At 52.0% G+C, this 23,554-nt stretch overlaps 18 non-coding genes across 18 annotated transcripts; 9 read left to right on the top strand and 9 right to left on the bottom strand.

The window, feature by feature from the left end:
- The first annotated feature begins 1,486 nt into the window (after window positions 1-1,486).
- trnaa-agc (transfer RNA alanine (anticodon AGC)) lies at window positions 1,487-1,559 on the top strand. The gene has a single exon. It is a non-coding gene; the product is annotated as a tRNA-Ala (tRNA).
- Window positions 1,560-1,839: 280 nt separating this feature from the next.
- Window positions 1,840-1,912, bottom strand: trnam-cau (transfer RNA methionine (anticodon CAU)). The gene has a single exon. It is a non-coding gene; the product is annotated as a tRNA-Met (tRNA).
- A 2,092-nt stretch (window positions 1,913-4,004) lies between these two features.
- On the top strand, window positions 4,005-4,077 carry trnaa-agc (transfer RNA alanine (anticodon AGC)). The gene has a single exon. It is a non-coding gene; the product is annotated as a tRNA-Ala (tRNA).
- Window positions 4,078-4,357: 280 nt separating this feature from the next.
- Window positions 4,358-4,430, bottom strand: trnam-cau (transfer RNA methionine (anticodon CAU)). Its single transcript has one exon. It is a non-coding gene; the product is annotated as a tRNA-Met (tRNA).
- Window positions 4,431-6,522: 2,092 nt separating this feature from the next.
- On the top strand, window positions 6,523-6,595 carry trnaa-agc (transfer RNA alanine (anticodon AGC)). Its single transcript has one exon. It is a non-coding gene; the product is annotated as a tRNA-Ala (tRNA).
- Window positions 6,596-6,875: 280 nt separating this feature from the next.
- Window positions 6,876-6,948, bottom strand: trnam-cau (transfer RNA methionine (anticodon CAU)). Its single transcript has one exon. It is a non-coding gene; the product is annotated as a tRNA-Met (tRNA).
- A 2,092-nt stretch (window positions 6,949-9,040) lies between these two features.
- On the top strand, window positions 9,041-9,113 carry trnaa-agc (transfer RNA alanine (anticodon AGC)). Its single transcript has one exon. It is a non-coding gene; the product is annotated as a tRNA-Ala (tRNA).
- Window positions 9,114-9,393: 280 nt separating this feature from the next.
- trnam-cau (transfer RNA methionine (anticodon CAU)) lies at window positions 9,394-9,466 on the bottom strand. The gene has a single exon. It is a non-coding gene; the product is annotated as a tRNA-Met (tRNA).
- Window positions 9,467-11,558: 2,092 nt separating this feature from the next.
- On the top strand, window positions 11,559-11,631 carry trnaa-agc (transfer RNA alanine (anticodon AGC)). Its single transcript has one exon. It is a non-coding gene; the product is annotated as a tRNA-Ala (tRNA).
- A 280-nt stretch (window positions 11,632-11,911) lies between these two features.
- trnam-cau (transfer RNA methionine (anticodon CAU)) lies at window positions 11,912-11,984 on the bottom strand. Its single transcript has one exon. It is a non-coding gene; the product is annotated as a tRNA-Met (tRNA).
- Window positions 11,985-14,076: 2,092 nt separating this feature from the next.
- Window positions 14,077-14,149, top strand: trnaa-agc (transfer RNA alanine (anticodon AGC)). The gene has a single exon. It is a non-coding gene; the product is annotated as a tRNA-Ala (tRNA).
- A 280-nt stretch (window positions 14,150-14,429) lies between these two features.
- On the bottom strand, window positions 14,430-14,502 carry trnam-cau (transfer RNA methionine (anticodon CAU)). The gene has a single exon. It is a non-coding gene; the product is annotated as a tRNA-Met (tRNA).
- Window positions 14,503-16,594: 2,092 nt separating this feature from the next.
- trnaa-agc (transfer RNA alanine (anticodon AGC)) lies at window positions 16,595-16,667 on the top strand. The gene has a single exon. It is a non-coding gene; the product is annotated as a tRNA-Ala (tRNA).
- A 280-nt stretch (window positions 16,668-16,947) lies between these two features.
- trnam-cau (transfer RNA methionine (anticodon CAU)) lies at window positions 16,948-17,020 on the bottom strand. Its single transcript has one exon. It is a non-coding gene; the product is annotated as a tRNA-Met (tRNA).
- A 2,092-nt stretch (window positions 17,021-19,112) lies between these two features.
- Window positions 19,113-19,185, top strand: trnaa-agc (transfer RNA alanine (anticodon AGC)). Its single transcript has one exon. It is a non-coding gene; the product is annotated as a tRNA-Ala (tRNA).
- A 280-nt stretch (window positions 19,186-19,465) lies between these two features.
- On the bottom strand, window positions 19,466-19,538 carry trnam-cau (transfer RNA methionine (anticodon CAU)). The gene has a single exon. It is a non-coding gene; the product is annotated as a tRNA-Met (tRNA).
- A 2,092-nt stretch (window positions 19,539-21,630) lies between these two features.
- On the top strand, window positions 21,631-21,703 carry trnaa-agc (transfer RNA alanine (anticodon AGC)). The gene has a single exon. It is a non-coding gene; the product is annotated as a tRNA-Ala (tRNA).
- Window positions 21,704-21,983: 280 nt separating this feature from the next.
- Window positions 21,984-22,056, bottom strand: trnam-cau (transfer RNA methionine (anticodon CAU)). Its single transcript has one exon. It is a non-coding gene; the product is annotated as a tRNA-Met (tRNA).
- Between the last annotated feature and the right edge of the window lie 1,498 nt (window positions 22,057-23,554).

The following is a 23,554-nucleotide window of genomic DNA, read 5'->3' as shown; positions in this document are numbered from 1 at the left end:
TGTGTCGAGCCGCAGGAGAGGTGGGGGGTGGGGGGGGCTGGGCGATACTAAACGAGTAGTTTGCATCAGTGTTTACTGTGGAAAAGGATAGAATGTAGGGAGAAGTATAGAATATAGGGAAATGGATGGTGACATCTTGTAAATTGTCCACATTGCAGGGGAGGAATGCTGGATGCCTTGAAACGCATACAAGTGGATAAATGCCCAGGACCTGAGCAGGTCTGTGGGAAGCTAGGGAAGTGATTGCTGGGCCCCTTGCTGAGATATTTATATCATTGATATAAAATCATGAGGCGTATAGATAGGATAAATAGACAAAGTCTTTTCCCTGGGGTGCGGGAGACCAGCACGAGAGGGCAGAGGTTTAGGGTGAGAGGGAAAAGATATGAAAGAGAACTAAGGGGCACCTTTTTCACACAGAGGGTGGTACGTGTATGGAATGAGCTGCCAGAGGAAGTGGCGGAGGCTAGTACAATTGCAACATTTAAAAGGCATCTGGATGGCTATATAAATAGGAAGGGTTTGGAGGGATATGGCCCGGGTGCCGGCAGGTACGACTAGATTGGGATGGGATATCTGGTCGGAACGGTCCGACCGAAGGGTCTCTTTCCGTGATGTACATCTCTATGACTCTATGACTCCTTCCAAGCAAAGTTTTCCCGCGAAGCAGCGCTCTAAACTGCTCGATGACAACTTACTATGTCAATGTCCGGACGAAGGAGCCTTCCATTCCTGTCGGAAAACTGGCTGTGGACTTCTCTTCGTTTCTTCTTCTTGAAATTTGGCCTGCACGGGGTGTGCCACTTCCACAGTTGCACAAGTTGAACAGCAACGCATCCGAGCAGGTCAGCACTAAGGAAAGGCCCTACCGGTCAGACAGGGCTCGCGGGTGCTGCTTCAGACGAGTGGCGGTTGCTATTTGCATCTCGGCCTGCTTGGCGTGTATCTGAAAGCAGCACTTTGCGGAACCTGACCGCATGGCTGCAGCTCACGAGGATGAAGGAGAAGGCCTCTTTTTTTGTCTGGTAACAGCCCCCAGTGTTCTCTTTCTCCAAAATACACCTTCTTCTTCTTCAGAGAATTCTGCCTGTTGGTGTGCTGTGACGTCTGCAGTTGCAAACCACGAGCAGCAGGGAGCCCTCTGGAGGAACACAACATCCACGCAGTCAGTCAGCACTCACTTGAAAGTGTCGCAAGTCTCCAATCAGTCAGACAGCGCTCTCGAGTGCTACCTCACACTTGTTGTGACTGCTCGTGCCGATCGGTTCCTTTGGATTCTGGAATCTCAGAGCGTCTCGCTGGCGATTCTTTCGGCGGCACCGTGTTTTCCAGAAGACTTCGCGCACGTGCTGCTGCTGCTCGGATGTGCCGATAGTCGCATCGCGTTGTTCGGCTGAATACAGCGTACAATCTCGAGAGGAAATCGCCTGCTGCTCTCAGCTCATCGTTCCGAAGCACCATGGGGCTGAGGTGAGCACCTAGCATAGGGGAATTAGCTCAAATGGTAGAGCGCTCGCTTAGCATGCGAGAGGTAGTGGGATCGATGCCCACATTCTCCACAATGCTTTTCCTGGGGACACGTTTGGGACGCAAGCAGTGTGACCTCGCGTGAACCCTGCATGTGGCTCCAGTCTTTGCTGCTGCACAGATGGCACGATGGTGAGTTTACAAAATGCTGCGCAGAACAAAAAGTTGAGCACGTGTCGCCCAGATGTTAAACCTTGCAGCAGCGCGTTTGCTCTGGTGTGGTCAGCTCAAATCAGGCGTGAAGCCGTCCAAAGCAAATATTCTTGCCCGCGGAGAGAAAGAAAACACGCACGGTGGCAAAGGCCACAGTCTTGCCTTCTCTGAGGATTGAACTCAGGACCTTCAGATTATGAGACTGACGCGCTGCCTACTGCGCTAAGAAGGCCAGCCGACAGCCGAGTGGCATACCGGGTGCCCAAATAGGCCGGTTTTCAAGGTGCTGCGAGCCACAGAACAAGCCTTGTCAGAAAGCTGCAGCTCAAGTGAGGCCAGGATATCGGCTTTCAATCCACAATCACGCACGTCGCCCGTTACATGCTGGGCTCCGGCCCGTGCAGAGACACGGCCCACTCGCGGTGCCGCAGAGCCGTGGCGTCAGGAGGTCGGCAAAGCCCGGTATGTCTTGCTCTTGGCAGCCAACATTCGGCCTCTTTGTCTCGATGGCTCCGCTACTGGAGAGCCACGCCACAGCGCACTAAGATCCTTTGCTCAGCAAGAAGGGAGGTGCTTCCGTTTACCAAAGAGCCTAAGAAAATGAGGGTTTGGTTAAGAAAAAGAAGGAAGCACATGTCAGGTATAGACAGGATAGATCGAGTGAATCCTTACCAGAGTATAAAGACAGTCGGGAAATCAGGAGGGCAAAAAGGGGACCTGAGATAGCTTTGGCAGATAGAGTTAAGGAAAATCCAAAGGGTTTTTACAAATACATTATAAGGACAAAAGGGTGACTAGGGAGAGAATAGGGCCCCTCAATGATCAGCACAGCGGCCTTTGTGTCGAGCCGCAGGAGAGGTGGGGGGTGGGGGGGGCTGGGCGATACTAAACGAGTAGTTTGCATCAGTGTTTACTGTGGAAAAGGATAGAATGTAGGGAGAAGTATAGAATATAGGGAAATGGATGGTGACATCTTGTAAATTGTCCACATTGCAGGGGAGGAATGCTGGATGCCTTGAAACGCATACAAGTGGATAAATGCCCAGGACCTGAGCAGGTCTGTGGGAAGCTAGGGAAGTGATTGCTGGGCCCCTTGCTGAGATATTTATATCATTGATATAAAATCATGAGGCGTATAGATAGGATAAATAGACAAAGTCTTTTCCCTGGGGTGCGGGAGACCAGCACGAGAGGGCAGAGGTTTAGGGTGAGAGGGAAAAGATATGAAAGAGAACTAAGGGGCACCTTTTTCACACAGAGGGTGGTACGTGTATGGAATGAGCTGCCAGAGGAAGTGGCGGAGGCTAGTACAATTGCAACATTTAAAAGGCATCTGGATGGCTATATAAATAGGAAGGGTTTGGAGGGATATGGCCCGGGTGCCGGCAGGTACGACTAGATTGGGATGGGATATCTGGTCGGAACGGTCCGACCGAAGGGTCTCTTTCCGTGATGTACATCTCTATGACTCTATGACTCCTTCCAAGCAAAGTTTTCCCGCGAAGCAGCGCTCTAAACTGCTCGATGACAACTTACTATGTCAATGTCCGGACGAAGGAGCCTTCCATTCCTGTCGGAAAACTGGCTGTGGACTTCTCTTCGTTTCTTCTTCTTGAAATTTGGCCTGCACGGGGTGTGCCACTTCCACAGTTGCACAAGTTGAACAGCAACGCATCCGAGCAGGTCAGCACTAAGGAAAGGCCCTACCGGTCAGACAGGGCTCGCGGGTGCTGCTTCAGACGAGTGGCGGTTGCTATTTGCATCTCGGCCTGCTTGGCGTGTATCTGAAAGCAGCACTTTGCGGAACCTGACCGCATGGCTGCAGCTCACGAGGATGAAGGAGAAGGCCTCTTTTTTTGTCTGGTAACAGCCCCCAGTGTTCTCTTTCTCCAAAATACACCTTCTTCTTCTTCAGAGAATTCTGCCTGTTGGTGTGCTGTGACGTCTGCAGTTGCAAACCACGAGCAGCAGGGAGCCCTCTGGAGGAACACAACATCCACGCAGTCAGTCAGCACTCACTTGAAAGTGTCGCAAGTCTCCAATCAGTCAGACAGCGCTCTCGAGTGCTACCTCACACTTGTTGTGACTGCTCGTGCCGATCGGTTCCTTTGGATTCTGGAATCTCAGAGCGTCTCGCTGGCGATTCTTTCGGCGGCACCGTGTTTTCCAGAAGACTTCGCGCACGTGCTGCTGCTGCTCGGATGTGCCGATAGTCGCATCGCGTTGTTCGGCTGAATACAGCGTACAATCTCGAGAGGAAATCGCCTGCTGCTCTCAGCTCATCGTTCCGAAGCACCATGGGGCTGAGGTGAGCACCTAGCATAGGGGAATTAGCTCAAATGGTAGAGCGCTCGCTTAGCATGCGAGAGGTAGTGGGATCGATGCCCACATTCTCCACAATGCTTTTCCTGGGGACACGTTTGGGACGCAAGCAGTGTGACCTCGCGTGAACCCTGCATGTGGCTCCAGTCTTTGCTGCTGCACAGATGGCACGATGGTGAGTTTACAAAATGCTGCGCAGAACAAAAAGTTGAGCACGTGTCGCCCAGATGTTAAACCTTGCAGCAGCGCGTTTGCTCTGGTGTGGTCAGCTCAAATCAGGCGTGAAGCCGTCCAAAGCAAATATTCTTGCCCGCGGAGAGAAAGAAAACACGCACGGTGGCAAAGGCCACAGTCTTGCCTTCTCTGAGGATTGAACTCAGGACCTTCAGATTATGAGACTGACGCGCTGCCTACTGCGCTAAGAAGGCCAGCCGACAGCCGAGTGGCATACCGGGTGCCCAAATAGGCCGGTTTTCAAGGTGCTGCGAGCCACAGAACAAGCCTTGTCAGAAAGCTGCAGCTCAAGTGAGGCCAGGATATCGGCTTTCAATCCACAATCACGCACGTCGCCCGTTACATGCTGGGCTCCGGCCCGTGCAGAGACACGGCCCACTCGCGGTGCCGCAGAGCCGTGGCGTCAGGAGGTCGGCAAAGCCCGGTATGTCTTGCTCTTGGCAGCCAACATTCGGCCTCTTTGTCTCGATGGCTCCGCTACTGGAGAGCCACGCCACAGCGCACTAAGATCCTTTGCTCAGCAAGAAGGGAGGTGCTTCCGTTTACCAAAGAGCCTAAGAAAATGAGGGTTTGGTTAAGAAAAAGAAGGAAGCACATGTCAGGTATAGACAGGATAGATCGAGTGAATCCTTACCAGAGTATAAAGACAGTCGGGAAATCAGGAGGGCAAAAAGGGGACCTGAGATAGCTTTGGCAGATAGAGTTAAGGAAAATCCAAAGGGTTTTTACAAATACATTATAAGGACAAAAGGGTGACTAGGGAGAGAATAGGGCCCCTCAATGATCAGCACAGCGGCCTTTGTGTCGAGCCGCAGGAGAGGTGGGGGGTGGGGGGGGCTGGGCGATACTAAACGAGTAGTTTGCATCAGTGTTTACTGTGGAAAAGGATAGAATGTAGGGAGAAGTATAGAATATAGGGAAATGGATGGTGACATCTTGTAAATTGTCCACATTGCAGGGGAGGAATGCTGGATGCCTTGAAACGCATACAAGTGGATAAATGCCCAGGACCTGAGCAGGTCTGTGGGAAGCTAGGGAAGTGATTGCTGGGCCCCTTGCTGAGATATTTATATCATTGATATAAAATCATGAGGCGTATAGATAGGATAAATAGACAAAGTCTTTTCCCTGGGGTGCGGGAGACCAGCACGAGAGGGCAGAGGTTTAGGGTGAGAGGGAAAAGATATGAAAGAGAACTAAGGGGCACCTTTTTCACACAGAGGGTGGTACGTGTATGGAATGAGCTGCCAGAGGAAGTGGCGGAGGCTAGTACAATTGCAACATTTAAAAGGCATCTGGATGGCTATATAAATAGGAAGGGTTTGGAGGGATATGGCCCGGGTGCCGGCAGGTACGACTAGATTGGGATGGGATATCTGGTCGGAACGGTCCGACCGAAGGGTCTCTTTCCGTGATGTACATCTCTATGACTCTATGACTCCTTCCAAGCAAAGTTTTCCCGCGAAGCAGCGCTCTAAACTGCTCGATGACAACTTACTATGTCAATGTCCGGACGAAGGAGCCTTCCATTCCTGTCGGAAAACTGGCTGTGGACTTCTCTTCGTTTCTTCTTCTTGAAATTTGGCCTGCACGGGGTGTGCCACTTCCACAGTTGCACAAGTTGAACAGCAACGCATCCGAGCAGGTCAGCACTAAGGAAAGGCCCTACCGGTCAGACAGGGCTCGCGGGTGCTGCTTCAGACGAGTGGCGGTTGCTATTTGCATCTCGGCCTGCTTGGCGTGTATCTGAAAGCAGCACTTTGCGGAACCTGACCGCATGGCTGCAGCTCACGAGGATGAAGGAGAAGGCCTCTTTTTTTGTCTGGTAACAGCCCCCAGTGTTCTCTTTCTCCAAAATACACCTTCTTCTTCTTCAGAGAATTCTGCCTGTTGGTGTGCTGTGACGTCTGCAGTTGCAAACCACGAGCAGCAGGGAGCCCTCTGGAGGAACACAACATCCACGCAGTCAGTCAGCACTCACTTGAAAGTGTCGCAAGTCTCCAATCAGTCAGACAGCGCTCTCGAGTGCTACCTCACACTTGTTGTGACTGCTCGTGCCGATCGGTTCCTTTGGATTCTGGAATCTCAGAGCGTCTCGCTGGCGATTCTTTCGGCGGCACCGTGTTTTCCAGAAGACTTCGCGCACGTGCTGCTGCTGCTCGGATGTGCCGATAGTCGCATCGCGTTGTTCGGCTGAATACAGCGTACAATCTCGAGAGGAAATCGCCTGCTGCTCTCAGCTCATCGTTCCGAAGCACCATGGGGCTGAGGTGAGCACCTAGCATAGGGGAATTAGCTCAAATGGTAGAGCGCTCGCTTAGCATGCGAGAGGTAGTGGGATCGATGCCCACATTCTCCACAATGCTTTTCCTGGGGACACGTTTGGGACGCAAGCAGTGTGACCTCGCGTGAACCCTGCATGTGGCTCCAGTCTTTGCTGCTGCACAGATGGCACGATGGTGAGTTTACAAAATGCTGCGCAGAACAAAAAGTTGAGCACGTGTCGCCCAGATGTTAAACCTTGCAGCAGCGCGTTTGCTCTGGTGTGGTCAGCTCAAATCAGGCGTGAAGCCGTCCAAAGCAAATATTCTTGCCCGCGGAGAGAAAGAAAACACGCACGGTGGCAAAGGCCACAGTCTTGCCTTCTCTGAGGATTGAACTCAGGACCTTCAGACTATGAGACTGACGCGCTGCCTACTGCGCTAAGAAGGCCAGCCGACAGCCGAGGGGCATACCGGGTGCCCAAATAGGCCGGTTTTCAAGGTGCTGCGAGCCACAGAACAAGCCTTGTCAGAAAGCTGCAGCTCAAGTGAGGCCAGGATATCGGCTTTCAATCCACAATCACGCACGTCGCCCGTTACATGCTGGGCTCCGGCCCGTGCAGAGACACGGCCCACTCGCGGTGCCGCAGAGCCGTGGCGTCAGGAGGTCGGCAAAGCCCGGTATGTCTTGCTCTTGGCAGCCAACATTCGGCCTCTTTGTCTCGATGGCTCCGCTACTGGAGAGCCACGCCACAGCGCACTAAGATCCTTTGCTCAGCAAGAAGGGAGGTGCTTCCGTTTACCAAAGAGCCTAAGAAAATGAGGGTTTGGTTAAGAAAAAGAAGGAAGCACATGTCAGGTATAGACAGGATAGATCGAGTGAATCCTTACCAGAGTATAAAGACAGTCGGGAAATCAGGAGGGCAAAAAGGGGACCTGAGATAGCTTTGGCAGATAGAGTTAAGGAAAATCCAAAGGGTTTTTACAAATACATTATAAGGACAAAAGGGTGACTAGGGAGAGAATAGGGCCCCTCAATGATCAGCACAGCGGCCTTTGTGTCGAGCCGCAGGAGAGGTGGGGGGTGGGGGGGGCTGGGCGATACTAAACGAGTAGTTTGCATCAGTGTTTACTGTGGAAAAGGATAGAATGTAGGGAGAAGTATAGAATATAGGGAAATGGATGGTGACATCTTGTAAATTGTCCACATTGCAGGGGAGGAATGCTGGATGCCTTGAAACGCATACAAGTGGATAAATGCCCAGGACCTGAGCAGGTCTGTGGGAAGCTAGGGAAGTGATTGCTGGGCCCCTTGCTGAGATATTTATATCATTGATATAAAATCATGAGGCGTATAGATAGGATAAATAGACAAAGTCTTTTCCCTGGGGTGCGGGAGACCAGCACGAGAGGGCAGAGGTTTAGGGTGAGAGGGAAAAGATATGAAAGAGAACTAAGGGGCACCTTTTTCACACAGAGGGTGGTACGTGTATGGAATGAGCTGCCAGAGGAAGTGGCGGAGGCTAGTACAATTGCAACATTTAAAAGGCATCTGGATGGCTATATAAATAGGAAGGGTTTGGAGGGATATGGCCCGGGTGCCGGCAGGTACGACTAGATTGGGATGGGATATCTGGTCGGAACGGTCCGACCGAAGGGTCTCTTTCCGTGATGTACATCTCTATGACTCTATGACTCCTTCCAAGCAAAGTTTTCCCGCGAAGCAGCGCTCTAAACTGCTCGATGACAACTTACTATGTCAATGTCCGGACGAAGGAGCCTTCCATTCCTGTCGGAAAACTGGCTGTGGACTTCTCTTCGTTTCTTCTTCTTGAAATTTGGCCTGCACGGGGTGTGCCACTTCCACAGTTGCACAAGTTGAACAGCAACGCATCCGAGCAGGTCAGCACTAAGGAAAGGCCCTACCGGTCAGACAGGGCTCGCGGGTGCTGCTTCAGACGAGTGGCGGTTGCTATTTGCATCTCGGCCTGCTTGGCGTGTATCTGAAAGCAGCACTTTGCGGAACCTGACCGCATGGCTGCAGCTCACGAGGATGAAGGAGAAGGCCTCTTTTTTTGTCTGGTAACAGCCCCCAGTGTTCTCTTTCTCCAAAATACACCTTCTTCTTCTTCAGAGAATTCTGCCTGTTGGTGTGCTGTGACGTCTGCAGTTGCAAACCACGAGCAGCAGGGAGCCCTCTGGAGGAACACAACATCCACGCAGTCAGTCAGCACTCACTTGAAAGTGTCGCAAGTCTCCAATCAGTCAGACAGCGCTCTCGAGTGCTACCTCACACTTGTTGTGACTGCTCGTGCCGATCGGTTCCTTTGGATTCTGGAATCTCAGAGCGTCTCGCTGGCGATTCTTTCGGCGGCACCGTGTTTTCCAGAAGACTTCGCGCACGTGCTGCTGCTGCTCGGATGTGCCGATAGTCGCATCGCGTTGTTCGGCTGAATACAGCGTACAATCTCGAGAGGAAATCGCCTGCTGCTCTCAGCTCATCGTTCCGAAGCACCATGGGGCTGAGGTGAGCACCTAGCATAGGGGAATTAGCTCAAATGGTAGAGCGCTCGCTTAGCATGCGAGAGGTAGTGGGATCGATGCCCACATTCTCCACAATGCTTTTCCTGGGGACACGTTTGGGACGCAAGCAGTGTGACCTCGCGTGAACCCTGCATGTGGCTCCAGTCTTTGCTGCTGCACAGATGGCACGATGGTGAGTTTACAAAATGCTGCGCAGAACAAAAAGTTGAGCACGTGTCGCCCAGATGTTAAACCTTGCAGCAGCGCGTTTGCTCTGGTGTGGTCAGCTCAAATCAGGCGTGAAGCCGTCCAAAGCAAATATTCTTGCCCGCGGAGAGAAAGAAAACACGCACGGTGGCAAAGGCCACAGTCTTGCCTTCTCTGAGGATTGAACTCAGGACCTTCAGATTATGAGACTGACGCGCTGCCTACTGCGCTAAGAAGGCCAGCCGACAGCCGAGTGGCATACCGGGTGCCCAAATAGGCCGGTTTTCAAGGTGCTGCGAGCCACAGAACAAGCCTTGTCAGAAAGCTGCAGCTCAAGTGAGGCCAGGATATCGGCTTTCAATCCACAATCACGCACGTCGCCCGTTACATGCTGGGCTCCGGCCCGTGCAGAGACACGGCCCACTCGCGGTGCCGCAGAGCCGTGGCGTCAGGAGGTCGGCAAAGCCCGGTATGTCTTGCTCTTGGCAGCCAACATTCGGCCTCTTTGTCTCGATGGCTCCGCTACTGGAGAGCCACGCCACAGCGCACTAAGATCCTTTGCTCAGCAAGAAGGGAGGTGCTTCCGTTTACCAAAGAGCCTAAGAAAATGAGGGTTTGGTTAAGAAAAAGAAGGAAGCACATGTCAGGTATAGACAGGATAGATCGAGTGAATCCTTACCAGAGTATAAAGACAGTCGGGAAATCAGGAGGGCAAAAAGGGGACCTGAGATAGCTTTGGCAGATAGAGTTAAGGAAAATCCAAAGGGTTTTTACAAATACATTATAAGGACAAAAGGGTGACTAGGGAGAGAATAGGGCCCCTCAATGATCAGCACAGCGGCCTTTGTGTCGAGCCGCAGGAGAGGTGGGGGGTGGGGGGGGCTGGGCGATACTAAACGAGTAGTTTGCATCAGTGTTTACTGTGGAAAAGGATAGAATGTAGGGAGAAGTATAGAATATAGGGAAATGGATGGTGACATCTTGTAAATTGTCCACATTGCAGGGGAGGAATGCTGGATGCCTTGAAACGCATACAAGTGGATAAATGCCCAGGACCTGAGCAGGTCTGTGGGAAGCTAGGGAAGTGATTGCTGGGCCCCTTGCTGAGATATTTATATCATTGATATAAAATCATGAGGCGTATAGATAGGATAAATAGACAAAGTCTTTTCCCTGGGGTGCGGGAGACCAGCACGAGAGGGCAGAGGTTTAGGGTGAGAGGGAAAAGATATGAAAGAGAACTAAGGGGCACCTTTTTCACACAGAGGGTGGTACGTGTATGGAATGAGCTGCCAGAGGAAGTGGCGGAGGCTAGTACAATTGCAACATTTAAAAGGCATCTGGATGGCTATATAAATAGGAAGGGTTTGGAGGGATATGGCCCGGGTGCCGGCAGGTACGACTAGATTGGGATGGGATATCTGGTCGGAACGGTCCGACCGAAGGGTCTCTTTCCGTGATGTACATCTCTATGACTCTATGACTCCTTCCAAGCAAAGTTTTCCCGCGAAGCAGCGCTCTAAACTGCTCGATGACAACTTACTATGTCAATGTCCGGACGAAGGAGCCTTCCATTCCTGTCGGAAAACTGGCTGTGGACTTCTCTTCGTTTCTTCTTCTTGAAATTTGGCCTGCACGGGGTGTGCCACTTCCACAGTTGCACAAGTTGAACAGCAACGCATCCGAGCAGGTCAGCACTAAGGAAAGGCCCTACCGGTCAGACAGGGCTCGCGGGTGCTGCTTCAGACGAGTGGCGGTTGCTATTTGCATCTCGGCCTGCTTGGCGTGTATCTGAAAGCAGCACTTTGCGGAACCTGACCGCATGGCTGCAGCTCACGAGGATGAAGGAGAAGGCCTCTTTTTTTGTCTGGTAACAGCCCCCAGTGTTCTCTTTCTCCAAAATACACCTTCTTCTTCTTCAGAGAATTCTGCCTGTTGGTGTGCTGTGACGTCTGCAGTTGCAAACCACGAGCAGCAGGGAGCCCTCTGGAGGAACACAACATCCACGCAGTCAGTCAGCACTCACTTGAAAGTGTCGCAAGTCTCCAATCAGTCAGACAGCGCTCTCGAGTGCTACCTCACACTTGTTGTGACTGCTCGTGCCGATCGGTTCCTTTGGATTCTGGAATCTCAGAGCGTCTCGCTGGCGATTCTTTCGGCGGCACCGTGTTTTCCAGAAGACTTCGCGCACGTGCTGCTGCTGCTCGGATGTGCCGATAGTCGCATCGCGTTGTTCGGCTGAATACAGCGTACAATCTCGAGAGGAAATCGCCTGCTGCTCTCAGCTCATCGTTCCGAAGCACCATGGGGCTGAGGTGAGCACCTAGCATAGGGGAATTAGCTCAAATGGTAGAGCGCTCGCTTAGCATGCGAGAGGTAGTGGGATCGATGCCCACATTCTCCACAATGCTTTTCCTGGGGACACGTTTGGGACGCAAGCAGTGTGACCTCGCGTGAACCCTGCATGTGGCTCCAGTCTTTGCTGCTGCACAGATGGCACGATGGTGAGTTTACAAAATGCTGCGCAGAACAAAAAGTTGAGCACGTGTCGCCCAGATGTTAAACCTTGCAGCAGCGCGTTTGCTCTGGTGTGGTCAGCTCAAATCAGGCGTGAAGCCGTCCAAAGCAAATATTCTTGCCCGCGGAGAGAAAGAAAACACGCACGGTGGCAAAGGCCACAGTCTTGCCTTCTCTGAGGATTGAACTCAGGACCTTCAGACTATGAGACTGACGCGCTGCCTACTGCGCTAAGAAGGCCAGCCGACAGCCGAGGGGCATACCGGGTGCCCAAATAGGCCGGTTTTCAAGGTGCTGCGAGCCACAGAACAAGCCTTGTCAGAAAGCTGCAGCTCAAGTGAGGCCAGGATATCGGCTTTCAATCCACAATCACGCACGTCGCCCGTTACATGCTGGGCTCCGGCCCGTGCAGAGACACGGCCCACTCGCGGTGCCGCAGAGCCGTGGCGTCAGGAGGTCGGCAAAGCCCGGTATGTCTTGCTCTTGGCAGCCAACATTCGGCCTCTTTGTCTCGATGGCTCCGCTACTGGAGAGCCACGCCACAGCGCACTAAGATCCTTTGCTCAGCAAGAAGGGAGGTGCTTCCGTTTACCAAAGAGCCTAAGAAAATGAGGGTTTGGTTAAGAAAAAGAAGGAAGCACATGTCAGGTATAGACAGGATAGATCGAGTGAATCCTTACCAGAGTATAAAGACAGTCGGGAAATCAGGAGGGCAAAAAGGGGACCTGAGATAGCTTTGGCAGATAGAGTTAAGGAAAATCCAAAGGGTTTTTACAAATACATTATAAGGACAAAAGGGTGACTAGGGAGAGAATAGGGCCCCTCAATGATCAGCACAGCGGCCTTTGTGTCGAGCCGCAGGAGAGGTGGGGGGTGGGGGGGGCTGGGCGATACTAAACGAGTAGTTTGCATCAGTGTTTACTGTGGAAAAGGATAGAATGTAGGGAGAAGTATAGAATATAGGGAAATGGATGGTGACATCTTGTAAATTGTCCACATTGCAGGGGAGGAATGCTGGATGCCTTGAAACGCATACAAGTGGATAAATGCCCAGGACCTGAGCAGGTCTGTGGGAAGCTAGGGAAGTGATTGCTGGGCCCCTTGCTGAGATATTTATATCATTGATATAAAATCATGAGGCGTATAGATAGGATAAATAGACAAAGTCTTTTCCCTGGGGTGCGGGAGACCAGCACGAGAGGGCAGAGGTTTAGGGTGAGAGGGAAAAGATATGAAAGAGAACTAAGGGGCACCTTTTTCACACAGAGGGTGGTACGTGTATGGAATGAGCTGCCAGAGGAAGTGGCGGAGGCTAGTACAATTGCAACATTTAAAAGGCATCTGGATGGCTATATAAATAGGAAGGGTTTGGAGGGATATGGCCCGGGTGCCGGCAGGTACGACTAGATTGGGATGGGATATCTGGTCGGAACGGTCCGACCGAAGGGTCTCTTTCCGTGATGTACATCTCTATGACTCTATGACTCCTTCCAAGCAAAGTTTTCCCGCGAAGCAGCGCTCTAAACTGCTCGATGACAACTTACTATGTCAATGTCCGGACGAAGGAGCCTTCCATTCCTGTCGGAAAACTGGCTGTGGACTTCTCTTCGTTTCTTCTTCTTGAAATTTGGCCTGCACGGGGTGTGCCACTTCCACAGTTGCACAAGTTGAACAGCAACGCATCCGAGCAGGTCAGCACTAAGGAAAGGCCCTACCGGTCAGACAGGGCTCGCGGGTGCTGCTTCAGACGAGTGGCGGTTGCTATTTGCATCTCGGCCTGCTTGGCGTGTATCTGAAAGCAGCACTTTGCGGAACCTGACCGCATGGCTGCAGCTCACGAGGATGAAGGAGAAGGCCTCTTTTTTTGTCTGGTAACAGCCCCCAGTGTTCTCTTTCTCCAAAATACACCTTCTTCTTCTTCAGAGAATTCTGCCTGTTGGTGTGCTGTGACGTCTGCAGTTGCAAACCACGAGCAGCAGGGAGCCCTCTGGAGGAACACAACATCCACGCAGTCAGTCAGCACTCACTTGAAAGTGTCGCAAGTCTCCAATCAGTCAGACAGCGCTCTCGAGTGCTACCTCACACTTGTTGTGACTGCTCGTGCCGATCGGTTCCTTTGGATTCTGGAATCTCAGAGCGTCTCGCTGGCGATTCTTTCGGCGGCACCGTGTTTTCCAGAAGACTTCGCGCACGTGCTGCTGCTGCTCGGATGTGCCGATAGTCGCATCGCGTTGTTCGGCTGAATACAGCGTACAATCTCGAGAGGAAATCGCCTGCTGCTCTCAGCTCATCGTTCCGAAGCACCATGGGGCTGAGGTGAGCACCTAGCATAGGGGAATTAGCTCAAATGGTAGAGCGCTCGCTTAGCATGCGAGAGGTAGTGGGATCGATGCCCACATTCTCCACAATGCTTTTCCTGGGGACACGTTTGGGACGCAAGCAGTGTGACCTCGCGTGAACCCTGCATGTGGCTCCAGTCTTTGCTGCTGCACAGATGGCACGATGGTGAGTTTACAAAATGCTGCGCAGAACAAAAAGTTGAGCACGTGTCGCCCAGATGTTAAACCTTGCAGCAGCGCGTTTGCTCTGGTGTGGTCAGCTCAAATCAGGCGTGAAGCCGTCCAAAGCAAATATTCTTGCCCGCGGAGAGAAAGAAAACACGCACGGTGGCAAAGGCCACAGTCTTGCCTTCTCTGAGGATTGAACTCAGGACCTTCAGATTATGAGACTGACGCGCTGCCTACTGCGCTAAGAAGGCCAGCCGACAGCCGAGTGGCATACCGGGTGCCCAAATAGGCCGGTTTTCAAGGTGCTGCGAGCCACAGAACAAGCCTTGTCAGAAAGCTGCAGCTCAAGTGAGGCCAGGATATCGGCTTTCAATCCACAATCACGCACGTCGCCCGTTACATGCTGGGCTCCGGCCCGTGCAGAGACACGGCCCACTCGCGGTGCCGCAGAGCCGTGGCGTCAGGAGGTCGGCAAAGCCCGGTATGTCTTGCTCTTGGCAGCCAACATTCGGCCTCTTTGTCTCGATGGCTCCGCTACTGGAGAGCCACGCCACAGCGCACTAAGATCCTTTGCTCAGCAAGAAGGGAGGTGCTTCCGTTTACCAAAGAGCCTAAGAAAATGAGGGTTTGGTTAAGAAAAAGAAGGAAGCACATGTCAGGTATAGACAGGATAGATCGAGTGAATCCTTACCAGAGTATAAAGACAGTCGGGAAATCAGGAGGGCAAAAAGGGGACCTGAGATAGCTTTGGCAGATAGAGTTAAGGAAAATCCAAAGGGTTTTTACAAATACATTATAAGGACAAAAGGGTGACTAGGGAGAGAATAGGGCCCCTCAATGATCAGCACAGCGGCCTTTGTGTCGAGCCGCAGGAGAGGTGGGGGGTGGGGGGGGCTGGGCGATACTAAACGAGTAGTTTGCATCAGTGTTTACTGTGGAAAAGGATAGAATGTAGGGAGAAGTATAGAATATAGGGAAATGGATGGTGACATCTTGTAAATTGTCCACATTGCAGGGGAGGAATGCTGGATGCCTTGAAACGCATACAAGTGGATAAATGCCCAGGACCTGAGCAGGTCTGTGGGAAGCTAGGGAAGTGATTGCTGGGCCCCTTGCTGAGATATTTATATCATTGATATAAAATCATGAGGCGTATAGATAGGATAAATAGACAAAGTCTTTTCCCTGGGGTGCGGGAGACCAGCACGAGAGGGCAGAGGTTTAGGGTGAGAGGGAAAAGATATGAAAGAGAACTAAGGGGCACCTTTTTCACACAGAGGGTGGTACGTGTATGGAATGAGCTGCCAGAGGAAGTGGCGGAGGCTAGTACAATTGCAACATTTAAAAGGCATCTGGATGGCTATATAAATAGGAAGGGTTTGGAGGGATATGGCCCGGGTGCCGGCAGGTACGACTAGATTGGGATGGGATATCTGGTCGGAACGGTCCGACCGAAGGGTCTCTTTCCGTGATGTACATCTCTATGACTCTATGACTCCTTCCAAGCAAAGTTTTCCCGCGAAGCAGCGCTCTAAACTGCTCGATGACAACTTACTATGTCAATGTCCGGACGAAGGAGCCTTCCATTCCTGTCGGAAAACTGGCTGTGGACTTCTCTTCGTTTCTTCTTCTTGAAATTTGGCCTGCACGGGGTGTGCCACTTCCACAGTTGCACAAGTTGAACAGCAACGCATCCGAGCAGGTCAGCACTAAGGAAAGGCCCTACCGGTCAGACAGGGCTCGCGGGTGCTGCTTCAGACGAGTGGCGGTTGCTATTTGCATCTCGGCCTGCTTGGCGTGTATCTGAAAGCAGCACTTTGCGGAACCTGACCGCATGGCTGCAGCTCACGAGGATGAAGGAGAAGGCCTCTTTTTTTGTCTGGTAACAGCCCCCAGTGTTCTCTTTCTCCAAAATACACCTTCTTCTTCTTCAGAGAATTCTGCCTGTTGGTGTGCTGTGACGTCTGCAGTTGCAAACCACGAGCAGCAGGGAGCCCTCTGGAGGAACACAACATCCACGCAGTCAGTCAGCACTCACTTGAAAGTGTCGCAAGTCTCCAATCAGTCAGACAGCGCTCTCGAGTGCTACCTCACACTTGTTGTGACTGCTCGTGCCGATCGGTTCCTTTGGATTCTGGAATCTCAGAGCGTCTCGCTGGCGATTCTTTCGGCGGCACCGTGTTTTCCAGAAGACTTCGCGCACGTGCTGCTGCTGCTCGGATGTGCCGATAGTCGCATCGCGTTGTTCGGCTGAATACAGCGTACAATCTCGAGAGGAAATCGCCTGCTGCTCTCAGCTCATCGTTCCGAAGCACCATGGGGCTGAGGTGAGCACCTAGCATAGGGGAATTAGCTCAAATGGTAGAGCGCTCGCTTAGCATGCGAGAGGTAGTGGGATCGATGCCCACATTCTCCACAATGCTTTTCCTGGGGACACGTTTGGGACGCAAGCAGTGTGACCTCGCGTGAACCCTGCATGTGGCTCCAGTCTTTGCTGCTGCACAGATGGCACGATGGTGAGTTTACAAAATGCTGCGCAGAACAAAAAGTTGAGCACGTGTCGCCCAGATGTTAAACCTTGCAGCAGCGCGTTTGCTCTGGTGTGGTCAGCTCAAATCAGGCGTGAAGCCGTCCAAAGCAAATATTCTTGCCCGCGGAGAGAAAGAAAACACGCACGGTGGCAAAGGCCACAGTCTTGCCTTCTCTGAGGATTGAACTCAGGACCTTCAGATTATGAGACTGACGCGCTGCCTACTGCGCTAAGAAGGCCAGCCGACAGCCGAGTGGCATACCGGGTGCCCAAATAGGCCGGTTTTCAAGGTGCTGCGAGCCACAGAACAAGCCTTGTCAGAAAGCTGCAGCTCAAGTGAGGCCAGGATATCGGCTTTCAATCCACAATCACGCACGTCGCCCGTTACATGCTGGGCTCCGGCCCGTGCAGAGACACGGCCCACTCGCGGTGCCGCAGAGCCGTGGCGTCAGGAGGTCGGCAAAGCCCGGTATGTCTTGCTCTTGGCAGCCAACATTCGGCCTCTTTGTCTCGATGGCTCCGCTACTGGAGAGCCACGCCACAGCGCACTAAGATCCTTTGCTCAGCAAGAAGGGAGGTGCTTCCGTTTACCAAAGAGCCTAAGAAAATGAGGGTTTGGTTAAGAAAAAGAAGGAAGCACATGTCAGGTATAGACAGGATAGATCGAGTGAATCCTTACCAGAGTATAAAGACAGTCGGGAAATCAGGAGGGCAAAAAGGGGACCTGAGATAGCTTTGGCAGATAGAGTTAAGGAAAATCCAAAGGGTTTTTACAAATACATTATAAGGACAAAAGGGTGACTAGGGAGAGAATAGGGCCCCTCAATGATCAGCACAGCGGCCTTTGTGTCGAGCCGCAGGAGAGGTGGGGGGTGGGGGGGGCTGGGCGATACTAAACGAGTAGTTTGCATCAGTGTTTACTGTGGAAAAGGATAGAATGTAGGGAGAAGTATAGAATATAGGGAAATGGATGGTGACATCTTGTAAATTGTCCACATTGCAGGGGAGGAATGCTGGATGCCTTGAAACGCATACAAGTGGATAAATGCCCAGGACCTGAGCAGGTCTGTGGGAAGCTAGGGAAGTGATTGCTGGGCCCCTTGCTGAGATATTTATATCATTGATATAAAATCATGAGGCGTATAGATAGGATAAATAGACAAAGTCTTTTCCCTGGGGTGCGGGAGACCAGCACGAGAGGGCAGAGGTTTAGGGTGAGAGGGAAAAGATATGAAAGAGAACTAAGGGGCACCTTTTTCACACAGAGGGTGGTACGTGTATGGAATGAGCTGCCAGAGGAAGTGGCGGAGGCTAGTACAATTGCAACATTTAAAAGGCATCTGGATGGCTATATAAATAGGAAGGGTTTGGAGGGATATGGCCCGGGTGCCGGCAGGTACGACTAGATTGGGATGGGATATCTGGTCGGAACGGTCCGACCGAAGGGTCTCTTTCCGTGATGTACATCTCTATGACTCTATGACTCCTTCCAAGCAAAGTTTTCCCGCGAAGCAGCGCTCTAAACTGCTCGATGACAACTTACTATGTCAATGTCCGGACGAAGGAGCCTTCCATTCCTGTCGGAAAACTGGCTGTGGACTTCTCTTCGTTTCTTCTTCTTGAAATTTGGCCTGCACGGGGTGTGCCACTTCCACAGTTGCACAAGTTGAACAGCAACGCATCCGAGCAGGTCAGCACTAAGGAAAGGCCCTACCGGTCAGACAGGGCTCGCGGGTGCTGCTTCAGACGAGTGGCGGTTGCTATTTGCATCTCGGCCTGCTTGGCGTGTATCTGAAAGCAGCACTTTGCGGAACCTGACCGCATGGCTGCAGCTCACGAGGATGAAGGAGAAGGCCTCTTTTTTTGTCTGGTAACAGCCCCCAGTGTTCTCTTTCTCCAAAATACACCTTCTTCTTCTTCAGAGAATTCTGCCTGTTGGTGTGCTGTGACGTCTGCAGTTGCAAACCACGAGCAGCAGGGAGCCCTCTGGAGGAACACAACATCCACGCAGTCAGTCAGCACTCACTTGAAAGTGTCGCAAGTCTCCAATCAGTCAGACAGCGCTCTCGAGTGCTACCTCACACTTGTTGTGACTGCTCGTGCCGATCGGTTCCTTTGGATTCTGGAATCTCAGAGCGTCTCGCTGGCGATTCTTTCGGCGGCACCGTGTTTTCCAGAAGACTTTGCGCACGTGCTGCTGCTGCTCGGATGTGCCGATAGTCGCATCGCGTTGTTCGGCTGAATACAGCGTACAATCTCGAGAGGAAATCGCCTGCTGCTCTCAGCTCATCGTTCCGAAGCACCATGGGGCTGAGGTGAGCACCTAGCATAGGGGAATTAGCTCAAATGGTAGAGCGCTCGCTTAGCATGCGAGAGGTAGTGGGATCGATGCCCACATTCTCCACAATGCTTTTCCTGGGGACACGTTTGGGACGCAAGCAGTGTGACCTCGCGTGAACCCTGCATGTGGCTCCAGTCTTTGCTGCTGCACAGATGGCACGATGGTGAGTTTACAAAATGCTGCGCAGAACAAAAAGTTGAGCACGTGTGGCCCAGATGTTAAACCTTGCAGCAGCGCGTTTGCTCTGGTGTGGTCAGCTCAAATCAGGCGTGAAGCCGTCCAAAGCAAATATTCTTGCCCGCGGAGAGAAAGAAAACACGCACGGTGGCAAAGGCCACAGTCTTGCCTTCTCTGAGGATTGAACTCAGGACCTTCAGATTATGAGACTGACGCGCTGCCTACTGCGCTAAGAAGGCCAGCCGACAGCCGAGTGGCATACCGGGTGCCCAAATAGGCCGGTTTTCAAGGTGCTGCGAGCCACAGAACAAGCCTTGTCAGAAAGCTGCAGCTCAAGTGAGGCCAGGATATCGGCTTTCAATCCACAATCACGCACGTCGCCCGTTACATGCTGGGCTCCGGCCCGTGCAGAGACACGGCCCACTCGCGGTGCCGCAGAGCCGTGGCGTCAGGAGGTCGGCAAAGCCCGGTATGTCTTGCTCTTGGCAGCCAACATTCGGCCTCTTTGTCTCGATGGCTCCGCTACTGGAGAGCCACGCCACAGCGCACTAAGATCCTTTGCTCAGCAAGAAGGGAGGTGCTTCCGTTTACCAAAGAGCCTAAGAAAATGAGGGTTTGGTTAAGAAAAAGAAGGAAGCACATGTCAGGTATAGACAGGATAGATCGAGTGAATCCTTACCAGAGTATAAAGACAGTCGGGAAATCAGGAGGGCAAAAAGGGGACCTGAGATAGCTTTGGCAGATAGAGTTAAGGAAAATCCAAAGGGTTTTTACAAATACATTATAAGGACAAAAGGGTGACTAGGGAGAGAATAGGGCCCCTCAATGATCAGCACAGCGGCCTTTGTGTCGAGCCGCAGGAGAGGTGGGGGGTGGGGGGGGCTGGGCGATACTAAACGAGTAGTTTGCATCAGTGTTTACTGTGGAAAAGGATAGAATGTAGGGAGAAGTATAGAATATAGGGAAATGGATGGTGACATCTTGTAAATTGTCCACATTGCAGGGGAGGAATGCTGGATGCCTTGAAACGCATACAAGTGGATAAATGCCCAGGACCTGAGCAGGTCTGTGGGAAGCTAGGGAAGTGATTGCTGGGCCCCTTGCTGAGATATTTATATCATTGATATAAAATCATGAGGCGTATAGATAGGATAAATAGACAAAGTCTTTTCCCTGGGGTGCGGGAGACCAGCACGAGAGGGCAGAGGTTTAGGGTGAGAGGGAAAAGATATGAAAGAGAACTAAGGGGCACCTTTTTCACACAGAGGGTGGTACGTGTATGGAATGAGCTGCCAGAGGAAGTGGCGGAGGCTAGTACAATTGCAACATTTAAAAGGCATCTGGATGGCTATATAAATAGGAAGGGTTTGGAGGGATATGGCCCGGGTGCCGGCAGGTACGACTAGATTGGGATGGGATATCTGGTCGGAACGGTCCGACCGAAGGGTCTCTTTCCGTGATGTACATCTCTATGACTCTATGACTCCTTCCAAGCAAAGTTTTCCCGCGAAGCAGCGCTCTAAACTGCTCGATGACAACTTACTATGTCAATGTCCGGACGAAGGAGCCTTCCATTCCTGTCGGAAAACTGGCTGTGGACTTCTCTTCGTTTCTTCTTCTTGAAATTTGGCCTGCACGGGGTGTGCCACTTCCACAGTTGCACAAGTTGAACAGCAACGCATCCGAGCAGGTCAGCACTAAGGAAAGGCCCTACCGGTCAGACAGGGCTCGCGGGTGCTGCTTCAGACGAGTGGCGGTTGCTATTTGCATCTCGGCCTGCTTGGCGTGTATCTGAAAGCAGCACTTTGCGGAACCTGACCGCATGGCTGCAGCTCACGAGGATGAAGGAGAAGGCCTCTTTTTTTGTCTGGTAACAGCCCCCAGTGTTCTCTTTCTCCAAAATACACCTTCTTCTTCTTCAGAGAATTCTGCCTGTTGGTGTGCTGTGACGTCTGCAGTTGCAAACCACGAGCAGCAGGGAGCCCTCTGGAGGAACACAACATCCACGCAGTCAGTCAGCACTCACTTGAAAGTGTCGCAAGTCTCCAATCAGTCAGACAGCGCTCTCGAGTGCTACCTCACACTTGTTGTGACTGCTCGTGCCGATCGGTTCCTTTGGATTCTGGAATCTCAGAGCGTCTCGCTGGCGATTCTTTCGGCGGCACCGTGTTTTCCAGAAGACTTCGCGCACGTGCTGCTGCTGCTCGGATGTGCCGATAGTCGCATCGCGTTGTTCGGCTGAATACAGCGTACAATCTCGAGAGGAAATCGCCTGCTGCTCTCAGCTCATCGTTCCGAAGCACCATGGGGCTGAGGTGAGCACCTAGCATAGGGGAATTAGCTCAAATGGTAGAGCGCTCGCTTAGCATGCGAGAGGTAGTGGGATCGATGCCCACATTCTCCACAATGCTTTTCCTGGGGACACGTTTGGGACGCAAGCAGTGTGACCTCGCGTGAACCCTGCATGTGGCTCCAGTCTTTGCTGCTGCACAGATGGCACGATGGTGAGTTTACAAAATGCTGCGCAGAACAAAAAGTTGAGCACGTGTCGCCCAGATGTTAAACCTTGCAGCAGCGCGTTTGCTCTGGTGTGGTCAGCTCAAATCAGGCGTGAAGCCGTCCAAAGCAAATATTCTTGCCCGCGGAGAGAAAGAAAACACGCACGGTGGCAAAGGCCACAGTCTTGCCTTCTCTGAGGATTGAACTCAGGACCTTCAGATTATGAGACTGACGCGCTGCCTACTGCGCTAAGAAGGCCAGCCGACAGCCGAGGGGCATACCGGGTGCCCAAATAGGCCGGTTTTCAAGGTGCTGCGAGCCACAGAACAAGCCTTGTCAGAAAGCTGCAGCTCAAGTGAGGCCAGGATATCGGCTTTCAATCCACAATCACGCACGTCGCCCGTTACATGCTGGGCTCCGGCCCGTGCAGAGACACGGCCCACTCGCGGTGCCGCAGAGCCGTGGCGTCAGGAGGTCGGCAAAGCCCGGTATGTCTTGCTCTTGGCAGCCAACATTCGGCCTCTTTGTCTCGATGGCTCCGCTACTGGAGAGCCACGCCACAGCGCACTAAGATCCTTTGCTCAGCAAGAAGGGAGGTGCTTCCGTTTACCAAAGAGCCTAAGAAAATGAGGGTTTGGTTAAGAAAAAGAAGGAAGCACATGTCAGGTATAGACAGGATAGATCGAGTGAATCCTTACCAGAGTATAAAGACAGTCGGGAAATCAGGAGGGCAAAAAGGGGACCTGAGATAGCTTTGGCAGATAGAGTTAAGGAAAATCCAAAGGGTTTTTACAAATACATTATAAGGACAAAAGGGTGACTAGGGAGAGAATAGGGCCCCTCAATGATCAGCACAGCGGCCTTTGTGTCGAGCCGCAGGAGAGGTGGGGGGTGGGGGGGGCTGGGCGATACTAAACGAGTAGTTTGCATCAGTGTTTACTGTGGAAAAGGATAGAATGTAGGGAGAAGTATAGAATATAGGGAAATGGATGGTGACATCTTGTAAATTGTCCACATTGCAGGGGAGGAATGCTGGATGCCTTGAAACGCATACAAGTGGATAAATGCCCAGGACCTGAGCAGGTCTGTGGGAAGCTAGGGAAGTGATTGCTGGGCCCCTTGCTGAGATATTTATATCATTGATATAAAATCATGAGGCGTATAGATAGGATAAATAGACAAAGTCTTTTCCCTGGGGTGCGGGAGACCAGCACGAGAGGGCAGAGGTTTAGGGTGAGAGGGAAAAGATATGAAAGAGAACTAAGGGGCACCTTTTTCACACAGAGGGTGGTACGTGTATGGAATGAGCTGCCAGAGGAAGTGGCGGAGGCTAGTACAATTGCAACATTTAAAAGGCATCTGGATGGCTATATAAATAGGAAGGGTTTGGAGGGATATGGCCCGGGTGCCGGCAGGTACGACTAGATTGGGATGGGATATCTGGTCGGAACGGTCCGACCGAAGGGTCTCTTTCCGTGATGTACATCTCTATGACTCTATGACTCCTTCCAAGCAAAGTTTTCCCGCGAAGCAGCGCTCTAAACTGCTCGATGACAACTTACTATGTCAATGTCCGGACGAAGGAGCCTTCCATTCCTGTCGGAAAACTGGCTGTGGACTTCTCTTCGTTTCTTCTTCTTGAAATTTGGCCTGCACGGGGTGTGCCACTTCCACAGTTGCACAAGTTGAACAGCAACGCATCCGAGCAGGTCAGCACTAAGGAAAGGCCCTACCGGTCAGACAGGGCTCGCGGGTG

The sequence above is a fragment of the Chiloscyllium plagiosum genome, unplaced genomic scaffold (genome assembly GCF_037043375.1).
Source record: "Chiloscyllium plagiosum isolate Xiang-an unplaced genomic scaffold, Cpla_swu_hap1 HiC_scaffold_4, whole genome shotgun sequence".
Classification (NCBI taxonomy): domain Eukaryota; kingdom Metazoa; phylum Chordata; class Chondrichthyes; order Orectolobiformes; family Hemiscylliidae; genus Chiloscyllium; species Chiloscyllium plagiosum.
Note: the sequence above shows the minus strand (reverse complement) of the source record. Positions and strands in the feature narration are given on the sequence as shown.